Source organism: Serinus canaria, chromosome 10 (assembly GCF_022539315.1).
Source record: "Serinus canaria isolate serCan28SL12 chromosome 10, serCan2020, whole genome shotgun sequence".
NCBI classification, from domain to species: domain Eukaryota; kingdom Metazoa; phylum Chordata; class Aves; order Passeriformes; family Fringillidae; genus Serinus; species Serinus canaria.
Window position 1 is genome coordinate 338,398 of NC_066324.1, and position 16,881 is coordinate 355,278.

At 50.7% G+C, this 16,881-nt stretch overlaps 2 long non-coding RNA genes across 2 annotated transcripts in view; both read left to right on the plus strand.

Annotated features, from left to right (window-relative positions):
• Positions 1 to 347: 347 nt before the first annotated feature.
• LOC127060007 (uncharacterized) overlaps positions 348 to 16,881 on the plus strand; it is a 22,974-nt gene continuing 6,440 nt past the window's right edge. The window contains exon 1 of the long non-coding RNA XR_007778452.1: positions 348 to 1,072. This is a non-coding gene — a long non-coding RNA (uncharacterized LOC127060007). The remainder of the gene's footprint in view (positions 1,073 to 16,881) is intronic.
• Positions 14,252 to 16,826, plus strand: LOC108964377 (uncharacterized). Its single transcript, XR_007778451.1, has 3 exons — positions 14,252 to 14,359; positions 14,828 to 14,914; positions 15,630 to 16,826. It is a non-coding gene; the product is annotated as an uncharacterized LOC108964377 (long non-coding RNA).

Here is a 16,881-nt window from a genome sequence, read left to right on the forward strand (position 1 = left end):
GAACAGCACCTGTATTTTACCCTAAAATTTCTGTCCTGTTATAACTCCTGTTAGGATACAAATGTAACTTCTCAGTTTCCTCTGCCTTTTACCCATCATCTTTCCATACAAACATTGTTCCACTCTCCAGAGGATTATTGTGAGCAGATGGGAGCTCTGCTGTCCCTTTGGACTGAGAAAGACAGAAGGATTTTCCCAAGTTCCTTTTGAACCTGTCCTGCAGGTGTTACAAATCCTCAGTCTCCTGCAGTTTTGTGGGTCAGTCACATGTAAAACAGCATAACTGGCTGGCACGCTCTGCTCATGAGAGATGAGAAGAATCCTTCTGCTAACGCCAGACCTGCAGCTGCCAAACCTCACCAAAGCACCTGAGGAGCCCCCAGGGATTGATGGCACAGAAGAGAGGTGATGGAGCACAGCACAGCAGGCAGCCTGCCCTCCATCCGGGTGTGAAGAAGGCAGGGCTCGGAACTGCCAGCAACATCCCACCAGGTCTGGCTCACAGTGCCACCCTGAGGGTTTCCCCTGCCTCTGGGCAGTCCCAGCTGCTGCAGCCCACTTGACAGAGACTCACTGCCTATACTGTGCTTGGCTGCACTGGAGAGGATGAAGCCGAGGACAGCAGTGGTTGCCTTCACATCCCCTGACTGCAGACGGGAGGGAGGGCGAGCTCTGTCACCTTGGGAAGGCATCCGCAGACTCACTGCTGCCCATCTCTGGAGCATGGCTCCACCTGGGGATGGTGGTAAGGACAGCAGTGCTCACCTAACTTTGCACCTGAGGTCAGCTTCAGGATCTTGTCATACTGTGGGAGAGCGGAGCTTCTCAGTAAACACCAGCTAACACACTCGCTACCAGTGTTAACACTAACAATTCTTACCTAAATATTAATACTAATAACATTTACTATGCATATTATTAATGCTAGTAGAGGCCGGTAGCATTCCTAATGCTGAGGCTTGCATGAAGAACTCAAAATTAATTAATGCTACTGATTATGCTATAGTGGTGTTGAAATACTTGGCCTCTACTGCGGTAACTCCACACTTACCTCGATGGCCTCCCCCAGCAGGTCCTGCAGCACCTGGATGCAGATCAGCTTAAGTTTCACTGATGTGATAAACAGAGTTCACTCTTTAAAATTTTTAAAAGTTTAATAAAGGATAAAAGGACAAAATAATCCAGCACTGGGGTGCTTTGGCACACAGCCAAAGAGCACAGAGGTAGCTTAAAATCATGTTCACTGTATATGGTTACATTGCTGGGGTTACATGCATATTCATTAGCTTATACATTATTCAAACATTCCTTTGAGTTTTTGATGTTCCAGGAACTCTCTTGTTTGGTTTTAACCTCTGACTTGGCTGCAGAACATTCTGTAAATTAGGTCTACATATTTTATTTCTTTCTGTAGTTTTATCCTGTTGCTTCACACTCCCTCATAACGCCGGTAAGAGTTGATAAATCCTTCCTGGATGCTTAAGCTCTTTTTGTCACTGTTACCAGTTGGTAGGGCCAGTCTTCAGATATAAGAAACAGAATAATTGCTTTACACCACTCTCTGAGTTAGTTACATAGAAGTATTTTAGTTTCTATTTTAACATTTTGCTAAAGCCTACGATATATTTATCACACTACTATTCATACAGTGCATACATAAACTGGCATATTACACTATACAAGGCAGTTGAAAGTAAGTGTAAGTTGTACCATATCAAAATACTTGTGATGCAAAAAGCTAATCTATGAATGTGAAAGCCAATACTGTTTTATCATCTATAATATCGGACGACTGTGGAAGAAAACGAGGGTGAGCAGCGGGCCCGCAGCCGGCGGAGGGCGGGCAGGGAGACGCGGGCACTTAACTTTGGCCAGGGTGCTGATCTCGGCCGGTCGGGGCAGGCCAAGTCCCCGCAGAAGAGGAAGCACTGGGGGAGAAGAGGCGCCCAGAGCCCGCAGCGGGCTCTGCACGCCCTCCCCACTCCCCGCTGCCGAGCCCCCTCCTCACCATGTCGCCACTGCTTCCTGTCGCAGAGTCTGCCTTTGCGACCAGAAACCACTCCCGGCCTACACCCCTCCCCGCCCCCTGCCCCAAATACCGATGGGGCGCTCCGGCAGAGGCTCTGCGGGGGTCTTTTCGCCGGGAGCTGGGCACGAGAGAGGGCCGGAGAAGGGGACGGGGGTCTCGCGAGCGGGACCCAGAGCGCCCCCGGGCCCTCCGAGCAGCCCGGGCTCCGCACCACGCTCCCACGGGCCACACCCTCACGGCTCCCAAGCCTGCCAATCCCGGCCCGCCTTTCTCCGCTCTGTCCAATCACAGACACCCTTTCTATCCGGACGCGGTCCCGCCAATCTCAGCCCGCTCAGTCGCGGCCCGGCCCCTCTGCCTGGTCCCACTCCCTCGCACGCCTGAGGCGCTTCTCTCGCCGCCGCCGCTTTCGGAACCGGCGGAGCTGTGTCCCTGGTGCCGCAGCCTCGGCAGGCGCTGTTGGGGCTGGGAAGGGCGGGCGGGAGCTTCCAGTTCAGGTCTTTGCCGGGATTTCTCCCAGAGAAACGGGCAGAAGGCGGGGAGCGGGCGGACTCGGCCCCTGCAATGGCGGCGGCGCGAGCAGGGCTTGAGGAGACCGCGGAGGGTCTCGGGGCCGAGCGCCGCGGGAATGGGCGGGCTGGGATTGGTGGGGCCGGCGCTGCCTCGAGTTGTGATTGGCTGGCTGGCCCGGCCCTGGGGGATAAATAGCGTGCGTTGGGGCAATCCAGGCGGTAATTCGGCGGTGAAGCTGCGAGCTCTGGAAGTGCGATTGCGTGATTGGAGGAGTGGCGCTGCGCCAGGATGGGACCCTCGCGGCAGCTGAGCCGGGGAGCGCCGGTGAGCACAGATGCGACGTCGGCGGCAGTATTTGTGGGCTGGCGCTGTCCAGTTCTTACCGCCACACCCTGCGCGGTTCGGGTAGCCGGGGGCTGGTGTGGCGCCTGGAGTGGTGCAGGCGGGGACCAGCTGCTGGTACTGCGGGCTGGGAACTAGACATTTCGTGATTTTTGGATTTAAAGTAACGTTCAGAATACCGGGAATAAAACTGTTTTTTTGCATTTTTTATTACTTTATTTTGTTTTTACTTGTAATAACAATGATTTCTTTCTTTGTTGCGTTGTTTTATTAGTTTGCTCGTATTACTACTTTTTTCTTTGTTAGATTTGTTTTCTTTACTAGATACTTGATGTTAGTTCAGTAAGGGTTGTGGGACTGGGGCTGAAACACCAGTTGTGAGATCAGTGGGGATATAAAGCCCCAGGATGTGGAATAAGGACTTTGGCATGAGTCAGGCCCGAAACAATGTGGAGCAGTAGAAATGCTGGGGCTGGATAAATGCCATGGGAGAAGGGCACAGTGCAGCAGTGCAGGGCCAGCAGGACATGCCTGGGGGTTCCCAGCCCCTGCCCCGTGGTACCAAGCAGAGGCTGAGTGTGTGGGGACTCAGAGGGTTCGAGGGCCCAAGAACCAGCCCAAGGGTGCCGTTTGGGATGGGGGAGCACGAGTCCAGTGGCTATTCCCAGCCCCTGGAGCTGCCTGGGGGGAGGTGAGGGGGTCTTTGTGCAGTTGCTGGGCTGAGGCCTAGGGTGAGGGGGAAGGTAGATGTTGGGCTTCAGGCCTCAAGTGTCCCCACAGTTGGGATCCCATTAGGGTGGGTGGGACAGCGTCTAGAGACATTGAAATGATGGCAGTAACTGATTTGTGACCTTATCAACAGCCCCAAGCTGCAGTGAGAAGCAGAAGCAGCTTTTAGCTGCAGGCAGTAGAAAGCAGAGGAGCTGGAGCTGAGGCAGCAGAGCTGGAGGAGACAGAAATATGGTAGGGTTTGGGGTAAAACCCCGGTGGGCTTGGGATAGGGAATGTGGAGCTGGGAGGTGAACTCCATGGTCGGAGCTGAAATTGCTGTAAGGGCTGTGACTGAGCTCAAACCATACAGAGCTAGAGCTAAAACAAAGATCCTGCCCTGAGGAGCACAAGTAGCATTATGTGGCACTGCTGGGGAGATGTTGAGGGGGAAGTGGAACAGAAGAGCTGGCAGTGAAATAAAGCTTGTGGGACTGGAGCTGAAATCACTGGGGCCAGGGTGGGGAATGCAGTGCTGCAGGATCAATCGCTGCTCAAAGGGATACTCACAATAACATCTGCCAGAATGGGGTGAGAATGGTGTTTCTGGACCTGGATGTAAAACCTCACAACTGCTCCCAAATCCAAAACCCAGTTGTCTCAACCTGGAGCAGATTTGCCTGACGCAGCTAGAGATGGAAGGAGAGAGCTGGCAGAGAAATAAAGCTTGTGAGTCAATAGCTGAAATCCCTGGGGCTGGGAAAGGGGAACTGTGGGGTTGGGATTGAAACTGCACAAGGGATGGGAACTGTAGGGCTAATGGAGATTGTAGGATTTATGTGCTAAACTCTATGTAGGCCTCTTATACCTATGCTGGTGTTGGGTGTTCTGACTGAAAGTAGAATAGGTTGTATGGAACAGAAAAGGGGGCTACAGCCTTGTGCCTAAATACTCTGTCGACGAGAGGATACTACCTGCTGCCCTACTGCGCCTCGAGAGATCTAGTGGAAATCACTGTGCGGCTGGGAAGGGGATTGCGGGACTTCAACTTGAAACGAAAATGGAAAAGAAACTATAAAGCTGAGAATGGGGCTCTTGAAATTGAGACAAAAACAGGCAGAATCTGTCACACTGCCTAGGGAGCGTGGGGCGAGAGACAAAATCGTGGCGTATCTAGGATCGGGGCTAAACATGGCACTGGAACCATAGGGCTGGCACAGGGACTGTAGTCTGATTGCGTCAAAACATCCTTAAGCCTCTGACATGGATGAAAGGGCTGGGTATTGTGACAGAAAATTAGAATAGGTTGTGTGGAGAGGAAAAGGGGGCTGCAACCTAGCACCTGAAAGTCCCGTCAATAGCAACATATTGCCTGGGTCTGTGATGGCACCTCTAGGGATTGAGCGGACGTCACTGTGGGGCTGAAAATTGGATTGAGGGGCTGGCACTTGGCATGAAAATGGAAAAGATACTCGACCTGTAAATGAGGGCTGTGGCCATTGAGCTGAACTTATGCAGGGGCTGGCTCCTTGTCTGGGCATTGTTGGGCTGGTGTTCTTCCGCCGAAATCACTGTGGGGCCTTGCTATGGTGAAAGTAAAATACGTCGTGTGGAGAGGAAAAGGGCGCTGCAACCTTGCACCTGAAAACCCCGTCGATGCCACGATATTGCCTGGGTCTGTGATGGCACATCTAGGGACCGAGCGGATGTCACTGTGGGGCTGGGAATTGGACTGAGGGGCTGGCACTTGGACTGAAAATGGAAAAGATATTAGACCTGTAAATGAGGGCTGTGGCCATTAAGCTGAACTTATGCAGGGGCTGGCTCCGTGTCTGGGCATTGTTGAGCTGGCGTTCTTCCACCGAAATCACTGTGGGACCTTGCTATGGTGAAAGTAGAATACATTGCATGGAGAGGAAAAGGGGGCTGCAACCTAGTGCCAGAAAGTCCCATCGATAGCAGGATATGGCCTAGAGCTGTGATGGTGCCTCCTGGGATGGAGCCAAAAATCACTGTGGGGCTGGGAAGTGGACTGTGAGGCTGGGACCTTGAATGAAAATGGAAAAGATACTTGACCTGTAAATGGGGCTGTGGCCATCGAGGTGAACTTATGCACGGGCTGACACACTATCTGGGGATTATTGGGCTGGAGCTGAAATCACGGTGGGGCTGGGATATTGATGCTGCCGTGGCCTTAGAAACCCTCGGGTAGGAGCTCAAGTGTTGCAGAGCTGGAGCCAAGGCCAAGATGCTGCCCTTTGAAGCTGGAGAAGGGCTCACCTGCAGCTGGAAGAAGAGAGCTGGCAGTGAAATAAAGCTTGTGGGTCAAGAGCTGAAAGGGCTGAAATCACTGGGCCTGGACTCATCATTGCCTCTCTGGGTTTGGGGCTGAACACGCCGGAGGAAACATAGGGCTGGCACAGGGACAGTAGTGTTCTTCTGCCAAAACCACTGCGGGTCCATTGTGTGGAGAGGAAAAGTGGGCTGCTACCTTGCACCTGAAAAGCCTGTCAATGCCGGGATATTGCCTAGGTCTCTGATGGCACCTTTAGGGATCAAGCGCAGATCACTGTGGGGCTAGAAAGTGGACTGCGATGCTGGGACTTGGAGTGAAAATGGAAAAGATACTAGTCCTGTAAATGGGACTGTGGCCATTGAGGTGAACTTAGGCAAGGGCTGGCACGCTATATGGGGATTGTTGGGTTGGAGCTGAAATCACAGTGGGGCTGGGGTATTGATGCTGCCGTGGCCTTGGCGACCTTGGAGTGGGAGCAGAGTGTTGCAGAGCTGGAGTCAAGGCCAAGATGCTGCCCCTTGAAGCTGGAGAATGGCGCAGCTGCAGCTGGAAGAAGAGAGCTGGCAGTGAAATAAAGCTTGTGGGTCAAGAGCTGAAAGGGCTGAAATCACTGGGCCTGGACTCATCATTGCCTCTCTGGGTTTGGGGCTGAACACGCTGTAGGAACCATAGGGCTGGAACAGGGACAGTAGTGTTCTTCTGCCAAAATCACAGCAGGCCTGTGACATGGATTAAGTGGCTGCATATTGTGACAGAAACTAGATAAGGTTGTGTGGAGAGGAAAAGTGGGCTGCAACCTTGCGCCTGAAAAGCCCGTTGATGCCAGGGTATTGCCTAGGTTGGTGGTCGCGCCTCTAGGGATCGATCAGAAATCGCTGTGGGGCTGGGAGATTGAATGGAAATGGAAAAGATACTAGACCTGGTGATGGGGCTGTGTGCCTAAAGGTAAACTTATGCAGGGTCTCTCACAGTGCCTGGGGATTGTTGAGCTGCATCTGAAATCACAGTGGTGCTGGGATATTGATGCTGGCATGGCCTTAGAGACCCTTAGGGGGAGCTGAAATGTTGCAGATCTGGAGCCAAAGCTAAGATGCTGCTCTTTGAAGCTGGAGAATGGCGCAGCTGGAGCTGGAAGAAGAGAGCTGGCAGTGAAATAAAGCTTGTGGGTCAAGAGCTGAAAGGGCTGAAATCACTGGGCCTGGAGTCATCATTGCCTGTCTGGGATCGGGGCTGAACACGGCATGGGAACCATAGGGCTGCCAAAGGGACAGTGGTCTTCTTCTGCCAAAACCACTGTGGGCCTGCTCTGTGCAGTGCAAAAGGGGGCTGCAAACTTGCACCTGAAAAGCCCGTTGATGCCAGTGGTTTGCCTAGGTTTGTGGTGCCGCCTCTAGGGATCGATCAGAAATCGCTGTGGGGCTGGGAGATTGAATGGAAATGGAAAAGATACTAGACCTGGTGATGGGGCTGTGTGCCTAAAGGTAAACTTATGCAGGGTCTCTCACAGTGCCTGGGGATTGTTGAGCTGCATCTGAAATCACAGTGGTGCTGGGATATTGATGCTGGCATGGCCTTAGAGACCCTCAGGATGGAGATCAAGTGTTGGAGCCATGACCCAGATGCTGCCCTTTGAAGCTGGGGAATCGTGCAGCTGGAGCTGGAAGAAGAGAGCTGGCAGTGAAATAAAGCTTGTGGGTCAAGAGCTGAAAGGGCTGAAATCACTGGGCCTGGAGTCGTCATTGCCTGGCTGTGACTGGGGCTGAATACGGCATGGGAACCATAGGGCTGCCACAGGGACAGTGGTCTTCTTCTGCCAAAACCACTGTGGGCTCATGCTATGGTGGTAGTAAAATAGATTGTGTGGAGCGAAAAAGGGGGCTGCAAACTTGTGCCGGAAAAGCCCGTTGATGCCAATATATTGCCTAGGTTTGTGATGGCACTTCTAGGGATCCAGCAGAAATCGCTGTGGGGCTGGGAAGTGGACTGTGGGGTTGGCACATTGAATAGAAATGGAAAAGATACTATGCCTGTTAATGGGAAAGATACTATGCCTCAATGCTGTTGGCATTGAGGTAAACTTCTGCAGGGGAGGGCAGAGTGTCTGGGGATTATTGAGCTGCAGCTGAAATCACGGTGGGGCTGGGATATTGATGCTGGCATGGCCTTAGAGACCCTCAGGATGGAGATCAAGTGTTGGAGCCATGACCCAGATGCTGCTCTTTGAAGCTGGAGAATGGCGCAGCTGGCGCTGGAAGAAGCGAGCTGGCAGTGAAATAAAGCTTGTGGGTCAAGAGCTGAAAGGGCTGAAATCACTGGGCCTGGAGTCATCATTGCCTGTCTGGGATCGGGGCTGAACACGGCATGGGAACCATAGGGCTGCCACAGGGACAGTGGTCTTCTTCTGCCAAAACCACTGTGGGCCCATGCTATGGTGATAGTAAAATAGATTGTGTGGAGCGAAAAAGGGGATTGCAAATTTGCGCCTGAAAAGCCTGTCAATGCCAGTCTATTGCCTAGCTTTGTGGTGGCGCCTCTAGGGATCCAGCAGAAATAGCTGTGAGGCTGGGAGATTGAATGGAAATGGAAAAGATATCAGACCTGGTGATGGGGCTGTGTGCCTACACTGTGTAAACTTCTGCAGGGTCTCTCACAGTGCCTGGGAATTGTTGTGCTGCAGTTGAAATCACAGTGGTGCTGGGATATTGATGCTGGCATGGCCTTAGAGACCCTTAGGGGGAGCTGAAATGTTGCAGATCTGGAGCCAAAGCTAAGATGCTGCTCTTTGAACCTGGAGAATGGTGCAGCTGGAGCTGGAAGAAGCGAGCTGGCAGTGAAATAAAGCTTGTGGGTCAAGAGCTGAAAGGGCTGAAATCACTGGGCCTGGAGTCGTCATTGCCTGTCTGGGATCGGGGCTGAACACGGCATGGGAGCCATAGGGCTGCCACAGGGACAGTGGTCTTCTTCTGCCAAAACCACTGTGGGCCCATGCTATGGTGAAACTAATATAGGTTGTGTGGAGCGGAAAAGGGGGCTGCAACCTTCCGCCTGAAAAGCCCATTGATGCCAGGCTATTGCCTAGCTTTGTGGTGGTGCCTCTAGGGATCCAGCAGAAATCGCTGTGGGGCTGGGAAGTGGACTGCGGGGTTGGGACATTGAATGGAAATGGAAAAGATACTACGCCTGTTAATGGGGCTGTTGGCATCGAGGTAAACTTATGCAGGGGCGGGCAGAATGTCTGGGGAATGTTGAGCTGCAGCTGAAATCACGGTGGGGCTGGGATATTGATGCTGGCGTGACCTTAGAAACCCTTGGGGGGAGATCAAGTGTTGGAGCCATGACCCAGATGCTGCCCTTTGAAGCTGGGGAATCATGCAGCTGGAGCTGGAAGAAGAGAGCTGGCAGTGAAATAAAGCTTGTGGGTCAAGAGCTGAAAGGGCTGAAATCACTGGGCCTGGAGTCGTCATTGCCTGGCTGCGACTGGGGCTGAACACGGCATGGGAACCATAGGGCTGCCACAGGGACAGTGGTCTTCTTCTGCCAAAACCACTGTGGGCCCATGCTATGGTGATAGTAAAATAGATTGTGTGGAGGGAAAAAGGGGGCTGCAAACTTGCCCCTGAAAAGCCTGTTGATGCCAGGCTATTGCCTAGGTTTGTGATGGCACTTCTAGGGATCCAGCAGAAATTGCTTGGGGCTGGGAAGTGGACTGCAGGGCTGGGAGATTGAATGGAAATGGAAAAGATACTAGAGCTGGTAATGGGGCTGTTGGCATTGAGGTAAACTTATGCAGGGTCTCTCACAGTGCCTGGGGAATGTTGAGATACAGCTGAAATCACGATGGGGCTGGGATATTGATGCTGGCATGGCCATAGAAACCCTTGGGGGAGCTGAAATATTGCAGATCTGGAGCCAAGACCCAGATGCTGCCCTTTGAAGCTGGAGAACGGCGCAGCTGGAGCTGGAAGAAGAGAGCTGGCAGTGAAATAAAGCTTGTGGGTCAAGTGCTGTAAGGGATGAAATCACTGGGCCTGGAGTCGTCATTGCCTGTCTGGGATCGGGGCTGAACACGGCATGGGAACTATAGGGCTGCCACAGGGACAGTGGTCTTCTTCTTCCAAAACCACTGTTGGCCCCTGCTATGGTGAAACTAATATAGGTTGTGTGGACAGGAAAAGGGGGCTGCAAACTTGCACCTGAAAAACCTGTTGATGCCAGGCTATTGCCTTGGTTTGTGGTGGTGCCTCTAGGGATCAACCGGAATTCGCTGTGGGGCTGGGAAGTGTAGTGTGGGGCTGGGACAGTGAATGGAAATGGAAATGATACTATGCCTGTTAATGGGGCTCTTGGCATTGAGGTGAACTTATGCAGGGTCTAGTACAGTGTCTGGGGATTGTTGGACTGGAGCTGAAATCATGGTGGGGCTGGGATATCGATGCTGGCATGGCCTTAGAGACCCTCCGGGGGGGGGGCTCAAGTGTTGCAGAGCTGGAGCCAAAACCAAGATGCTGCCCTTTGAAGTTGGAGAATCGTGCAGCTGCAGCGTGCTGCCCGAGGAGCTGGGTGTTCTTAGTAGAAGGGTGAGTAGGAGACTTGTTGGGCTGGGCTTTTGCCGTTCTGCCGCTAAGATGATGTAATGATATTTGGTGTTGCTGATTGTTGCTGAGCAAGGGACCAGAACCCGGTGGCTGCAGGAAATTCCTAGCAGGTGAGGCGGCCTCCCTTGGTACCAGACTCGGATTCTCAACTCCGGACATTCAAGAGATAAGTCGAGCGCTATGACACACAGAGGGGACGAAAGCGAGGTGCTGGGAGTGCCTTTTGAGCGGCAGCTTTGGAGGTGGGAATGTGCAAGAGGTACAGTCTTAGGCCCGGTAAAGTCGCACGGTGCTGCGGTGCTCAAAGGATCAGTCACCATTTGCCTTTGCAGGGGAAGCATCAATGGTGACTGTGTGTTTACAGCATTGTTCTTTGCCTTTTTTTTAGGAAATAAAGCTGGATATGAGCAGCCAAGGTAAGTGGGCAAGGTGAGAACCCTTCCCCTGGATGGAAGCAGTCGTCATTGCGCAGGTCTCAATTTCTGCTGCATTTCTCAGCCTCCATCTCCTTTGTGTGCTTCAGGCGGTCCACTGGTATTATGCTGAGATCCCCTCAGCAACTGGCCAACAGACCCAGTTCGTCATGGGAACTGACACTGAGAAGTAAATTTGTGTTCAAGTGATTACGGGTGGGTTTTTTTATGTTGAGTCTTAGTAGTGTTAATTGTTTTAAATTATAATTTTTTTATACTTTGAGGTAACTTCTTTGTGGGTTTGTGGGTTTTTGCTTGGTTTTTTTTTGTAACTAAATATTATACAAGTATTTTTTGGTAATGATTTTAGTAATTTAATTGTGGTTTAACTGTAATTTGTGTAAGAGTGCATAAATTGTATTTTAAGAATTTTTATATATAGGATGTTTTGATTCACAATTTAAAGTTTGTGAGGGATAAAGTTAGGTATTAGGAGGTATGCTAACATAGTATGTAGAAAATGGATTTTTAGGATTGGTGACCAATAAACACTGGTTTTGGATGTGTGGTTTTAGTGTCACTTATATGTTTTGTTTTGGTTGTGGAATTGTTTATCGTGGGTTTTTTTTCTTGTGTTTTAAATAAGGTTTGACACAGTGAGTAGGAATCTCGTGTAGTTTGTTTTTTGTTGAAACAGAAGCATAACTTTTTCTTTAGGTTTAGGCTTCTTTCGGGAGCCGAGCCGAGCCGCGCCGAGCTGAGCCGAACGGAGCGAGCGGCTCCGAGTTCAGCCGCATCGAGCTGCGCCGAACACACAGAGCGGCTCCGAGTTCGGCCGAGGCGAACTCCGCCGAAGAGTCGAATGCAGCCGATAATAGCCGAGCTCCACCGAGCGCAGCATTCCGTGCAGGGCGGGGCGCCGGGGCGGGCTCCGGGTCGAGCCGGGACGGAGCCGGGGCGGGCTCGGGGTGCAGTCGGGGCGGGCTCGGGACGGAGCCGGGGCGGGCTCGGGATGAAGCCGGGGCTTAGGGAGGATTCCCCGCCTGTCCCTACCTCCCAGCCTTTCCCTTCCCCCCCGCTTTCCTCCACAGCCCGAGCTCCCTCCCTGCCCTTTCCCATCCCCTGCCATGCCTCCTCTCCTCCCGTCCCCTCTTTCCTTCTTTCCCCCGCAGCCGCAGGGCTCGGGGTGCCGGAGAATAAAGCCCAGAGGGCAATAAAAATGGAGCCTATAAGGACAAAAGAAATTAAGGAGAGGAAAGCAGCTACTCCTCTATTATTGTCTGTGTTTGAACTTGGGAAGATCCCCCTTCACTTGTGGTTTTAAGGGTGTTGATTGAAGGAAAGCCTGCCTTTTCCGGGCTGTTACGGGTATCACAGGGGTGACAGGGAATCCCTGCGTTCTATTTCAAATGGAAGGGGAAAAATATTGTAAGTAAATTATATAAATATATGCAATGTGTATAATTATATACATTTACATACGATGTATGTAAATATAAATAAATACAAAATAATAGAAATCGATACAATACATAATACAAATTTTACTGTATGTATCTTTTTATATATCATATATATTACATATCTAAATATAGCACATATAACACTAAATATAATATAATATAGTAATATAATATAGTGAATATATTATAATATAGTATACAACCGCTTAAGAATTTAAATATCAAAAATATAAATCTAAAAAGATTAAAATATACTTTCAAATAAAGGTATTGTTTGGTTTTTATATGGTAGCCGGCAGTTTTTATTATAAAATTATAAATATAAATAAAGAAATGAAATATATCATATGAACACCAATATATATAAAATTATAATTTTAAAATAATGTAAGTATTAGCAGTACATATGATATATAATATAAATAATAAATTATATTATTAGATAATGATGCATATTATGTATGTTAATAGATTTAATACACCGATATAAACTAAATAAGAAAATGTGCATAATATAATTAAAAATATAGATATGAAAATATTTAAATATAATTTAAAAGAAAGAGGTTTTTGTTTTTAATTTGGTTAGATGCAAGGGTTTTGTTTTAAAAAATATTCATATATATTTTATTTTTATATCGTTATAAATATAGAAATATAAAATCAATATAAAAAGATATATATAAAAATACAAAATATGAACAAATATAAATAATAGGAAGAGATGTAATATAGAATAAAAAATTCCACTATACTTCACTATACTTTTTAGATGTGAATATAAACATGAAAAATATAAATTTTAAAAAATAAATACTGTTTAAAAGAAAGGGGTTCTTTTTGGCTTTTATTTGGGTAGTGGAGGGGTTCTATTTTAAATAATTTAATCATTATAGAAATATAAATCTAAATAAAGAAATATATAACCACTATATAAAGATATGTATAGAAATAGAAATAGAAATATAGAAATAGTAATAGATGCAATATGGATTATAAATCAAATTATACATCAATATACATTATAAATATCAAAATAAATGTAAATTTGAAAAATACAAATATAAAATATATTTAAGTGTTATTTAAAAGAAAGGCGTCTTTGTTTTTGTTCCTATAGTGACAGGTTTTTTGGGTTTTTTCCGGGGTTATTTTTTGGCATTTATTTCAGAGGAGTTTTGGCGGGGGCCGCCCCTGTTCTCTTTCGCCGCCTTCCCTGTCCGCAGTCCCGAGGCACGCGGCTGCCCCCGGCTGGGGTGTGCGGCGGTGCTGCCGCCTTGTGGGCAGAGCGCGGTACTGCACGCCTGCGCCTACAGGCAGCCCCCGCGGTCGCCATGTTGGGAGTGGCGTGTGGCAGATGTCGCGGACTGGCTTGACCTTCTCTAGGTGGCGGCAAAAAGGGCGGGAAACATGAGGACCTGCAGTCCGTCTAACCAGACTGCCTGCACGGTACCCCGGAGCCAGCCCGGCTCTTACGGGATTTTCTGTGGCGTTTCAAGTGCCTCGGACACGGGCTTGGGATCAGTGGCGCGGCGGGCAAGCGTAATTTGGCCGGTTTCTGACAGGCATCTGAGTGAACGCCTCAGTCGGTCCGGGGGGGGGAGGACGGGCTCGTTTTGCCACCATGTTGGGAGTGGCGACATGCGAATGTCGCGGACTTTCTCTGACCTTCTCAAAATGGCGGCAAAAAGGGCGGGAAATAGAAGACCTGCGGCCCGTCTAACCGATTGCCTGAACACAACCCATCGCCGGCACGGCCCCAGAAGGATTTTTTTGTAGCGTTTCAAACGCCGCGAACACGGGCTGTCGGCTCAGGAGCGTCGCGGGCAGTTGTAATTTTGATAGTTTCTGACAGGCATCTACGTAAACGCCTCACTCGGTCCAGGGGGGGCCTCGTTTGGTCACCGTGTTGGGAGTGGCGTATCGCGGATGTCGTGGACTCGCTTGACCTTCTCAACATGGCGGCACAAAGGGCGGGGGTAAATCGAAGTTCCCGAAAGGTCCCGTCGCCTCCCGGTGCCGGGGGGCGGGGGAAGGACGGCTGCCGAGCGAGGGGTGGCGGCGAGCGGCGGGCGGGGCGGTGCCCCTTAAATAGAGGGGAGGGGAGAAAGGGATTCGGGAGCGCGAAGGGACACGATGGCTGAGAAGAATGGCGCGGGGGGGCGACGCGGCCCGGCGGGGCCGGTTTCGGCAGGCAGCGGAGGCGCCGTCGCAGCGGGCCGGGGGCAGCGGCGGGGGCCGGGCTAGAGGAGTCGGAACAGGGCTGCACTCCCCGACCCCCGTGCGCGCCCCTCTCCAGGCGGTGCACGCGACGGCGGGGCGGTGCCGGGGCGGTGTGCAGGCGGTGCAGGAGACGGAGCGGGGCCGGGTGCTCCCCGCCCTTTCTGCCGCCGTCTTTGAAAGGTCGGGCCACTCGCCCGTCTTGTCCCTCCGGCTCCCTGTCTCTGAACTTCTCTCTGGTTTCTCAGGTCCGTGTCGGAGAGTGGGTGAAAGGTCCTTGCTTCTTGCCGTGTCCTCGGTGGACAGAGAGCTCTGACCTTTGGCCGGATGGGCTGGTGAGTATTGGATCAATTGGGCTTTAATGTATTTGGCGACCTTTACTGGTTTATTCCCCAGGTTTTTTGAGTTCACAGAATCATGTGAAAGGGGCTCTAAAAATCACCTCATTCCAAGCCTCCTGCCATGGGCAGGGACATTTTTCCCTAGAGCAGCTTGCTCAGAGCCTCATGCCAGAACACCAATGGGCCTTGAACACTTCCAGGCACGGGGCAGCCCCAGCATCTCTGCCAGCCAGGTGCCAGAGGAGGAAGAAAGCCCTTCCCACCTGGAGCAGAGGCTGCTGCAGCTTCGTGCAGCCTCGTGTCACCGAGTGTGTGAGACAGAAAGGCCCTTCCCATGGAGGGATAGCAGCACTGAGAGATATTTTTTCAGGAAAAGTAGAGCAATGGAACACCAAAGCAGCCTTCAGTTCTTCTGGCAGGTTTGGGAACAAAATGAAGGAGGAGCAGAGCTGGCCTGGTGCCTGCCAGCTCTGCAGAAAGTGGGGATGGAGAAGCTGTAATTATCTATCTTCTCGTCTGAGTCTTTAAAAATGAGGAACTACTTTTCTGTAGTTCCTTTTCAAGCGTTACCTGAAAGTTTCCCCTAGAAGTCCAAAGGCAGCTGTTTTCTTAGCAGAAGGAAGTCAGAAAGAGGCAAAGCAGGCAAAGACATCAGATAAGTCTGGATAAAAAGCTTGGCTAACCTATTTTTCGTCCCTCTTCCAAACAGCCAGTTTTGAGGACCTCTGCAGAGATCTGCCTGGGAGAAAAAGCAGAGCCAAGCACTGAGAGCTGATGTGTGAGCTCTGGTGAGGACTGCCGCTCCCCCTGCCTTGGTGTGGGACCTCCTGAGCTCCCCTTCCTGTGCTGGGAGTGTTTCTCCTCTCATCCAGCCAAGCCAGAGACCTCCTAGGGAACAAGCAGGTAAGGTTTAAGTACCGAGATCTCCCAAGTAAGAAGTGGCGTGACAAAAGGAAATGGCCTCAAGTTGCAGCAGGGAAGGCTTAGGTTGGATTTGAGGAAAAATTTCTTCACTGAAAGGGTGGTCAGGCCTAGGAGCAGGCTGCCCAGGGAAGCCCCCATCCCTGGAGACATTTCAAGGGTGTCCAGATGTGGTGTTTAGGGACCTGATTTGGGAGGGGCTTGGCAGTGCTGGGGCAACAGCTGGGCTCAGGGACCTTAGAAGGCTTTTCCAACCTAAAGGATCCTATTGTTCTGAAAAGCCTTACCCCTCTGGCTCTAACACAACACCTGGATGCTGACAAAAGGAGGCTGGTCATAGACATTGGAGGTCCCTGTCCCACAGGGAGGGGACAAGCCGGTGTCACCTGCAGGGAGGGTCTCGTCCCCAGAGAGCAGTCAGTGAGTCCATCCCTGCCCGGGGCTCTGTGTGCACCCTCGGGGTGGACACCTGCCCTCAGGTTTCCCTTTGGGCATCCAGGAAGAGAACCAGGTCCATCCATGTGACAGCTCCAGGGCTTGCAGGCTTTGGGGCTTTGCAGCTGTGCACCTTGTCACAAGGTGGCAGGGACATGACACTGGCAACGCTCCTGGCCTCGGAACCTTGCTGCTTTCCTCCTTAACTGATACGGATTCATCAGCAATCCTCTGTGTTTTCTTTAAAACTGTCCTTGGGATAGTTCAAAGAGAGGGTAGTTAGTTATTTCATATTAACATATTTTACCTATTGGCACTCAAGAGAAAAGACAAAACCTGCTTTGCATCCTTCTGCCTGGAAGTCGTTGTGACACAGGGAAGTGAGGAAGGGGCTGGCCGGGGTCAGCCTCTGCTGAGCCTCAGCTCTGGCTGCTGCCCCTGCTTCCAGGGTAAACCCAAAAGCTGTCATGACCAAAAAAGCAGGCAGCCTTTCTGTCCTGGGTCACAGGGGCCATTTCTTCCTAAATAACTAAAGATGGGAAATTATTCTTGTAGCTTCAAAAGAAAAAAAAATACATACATACAAGTGTGTATATATACACATA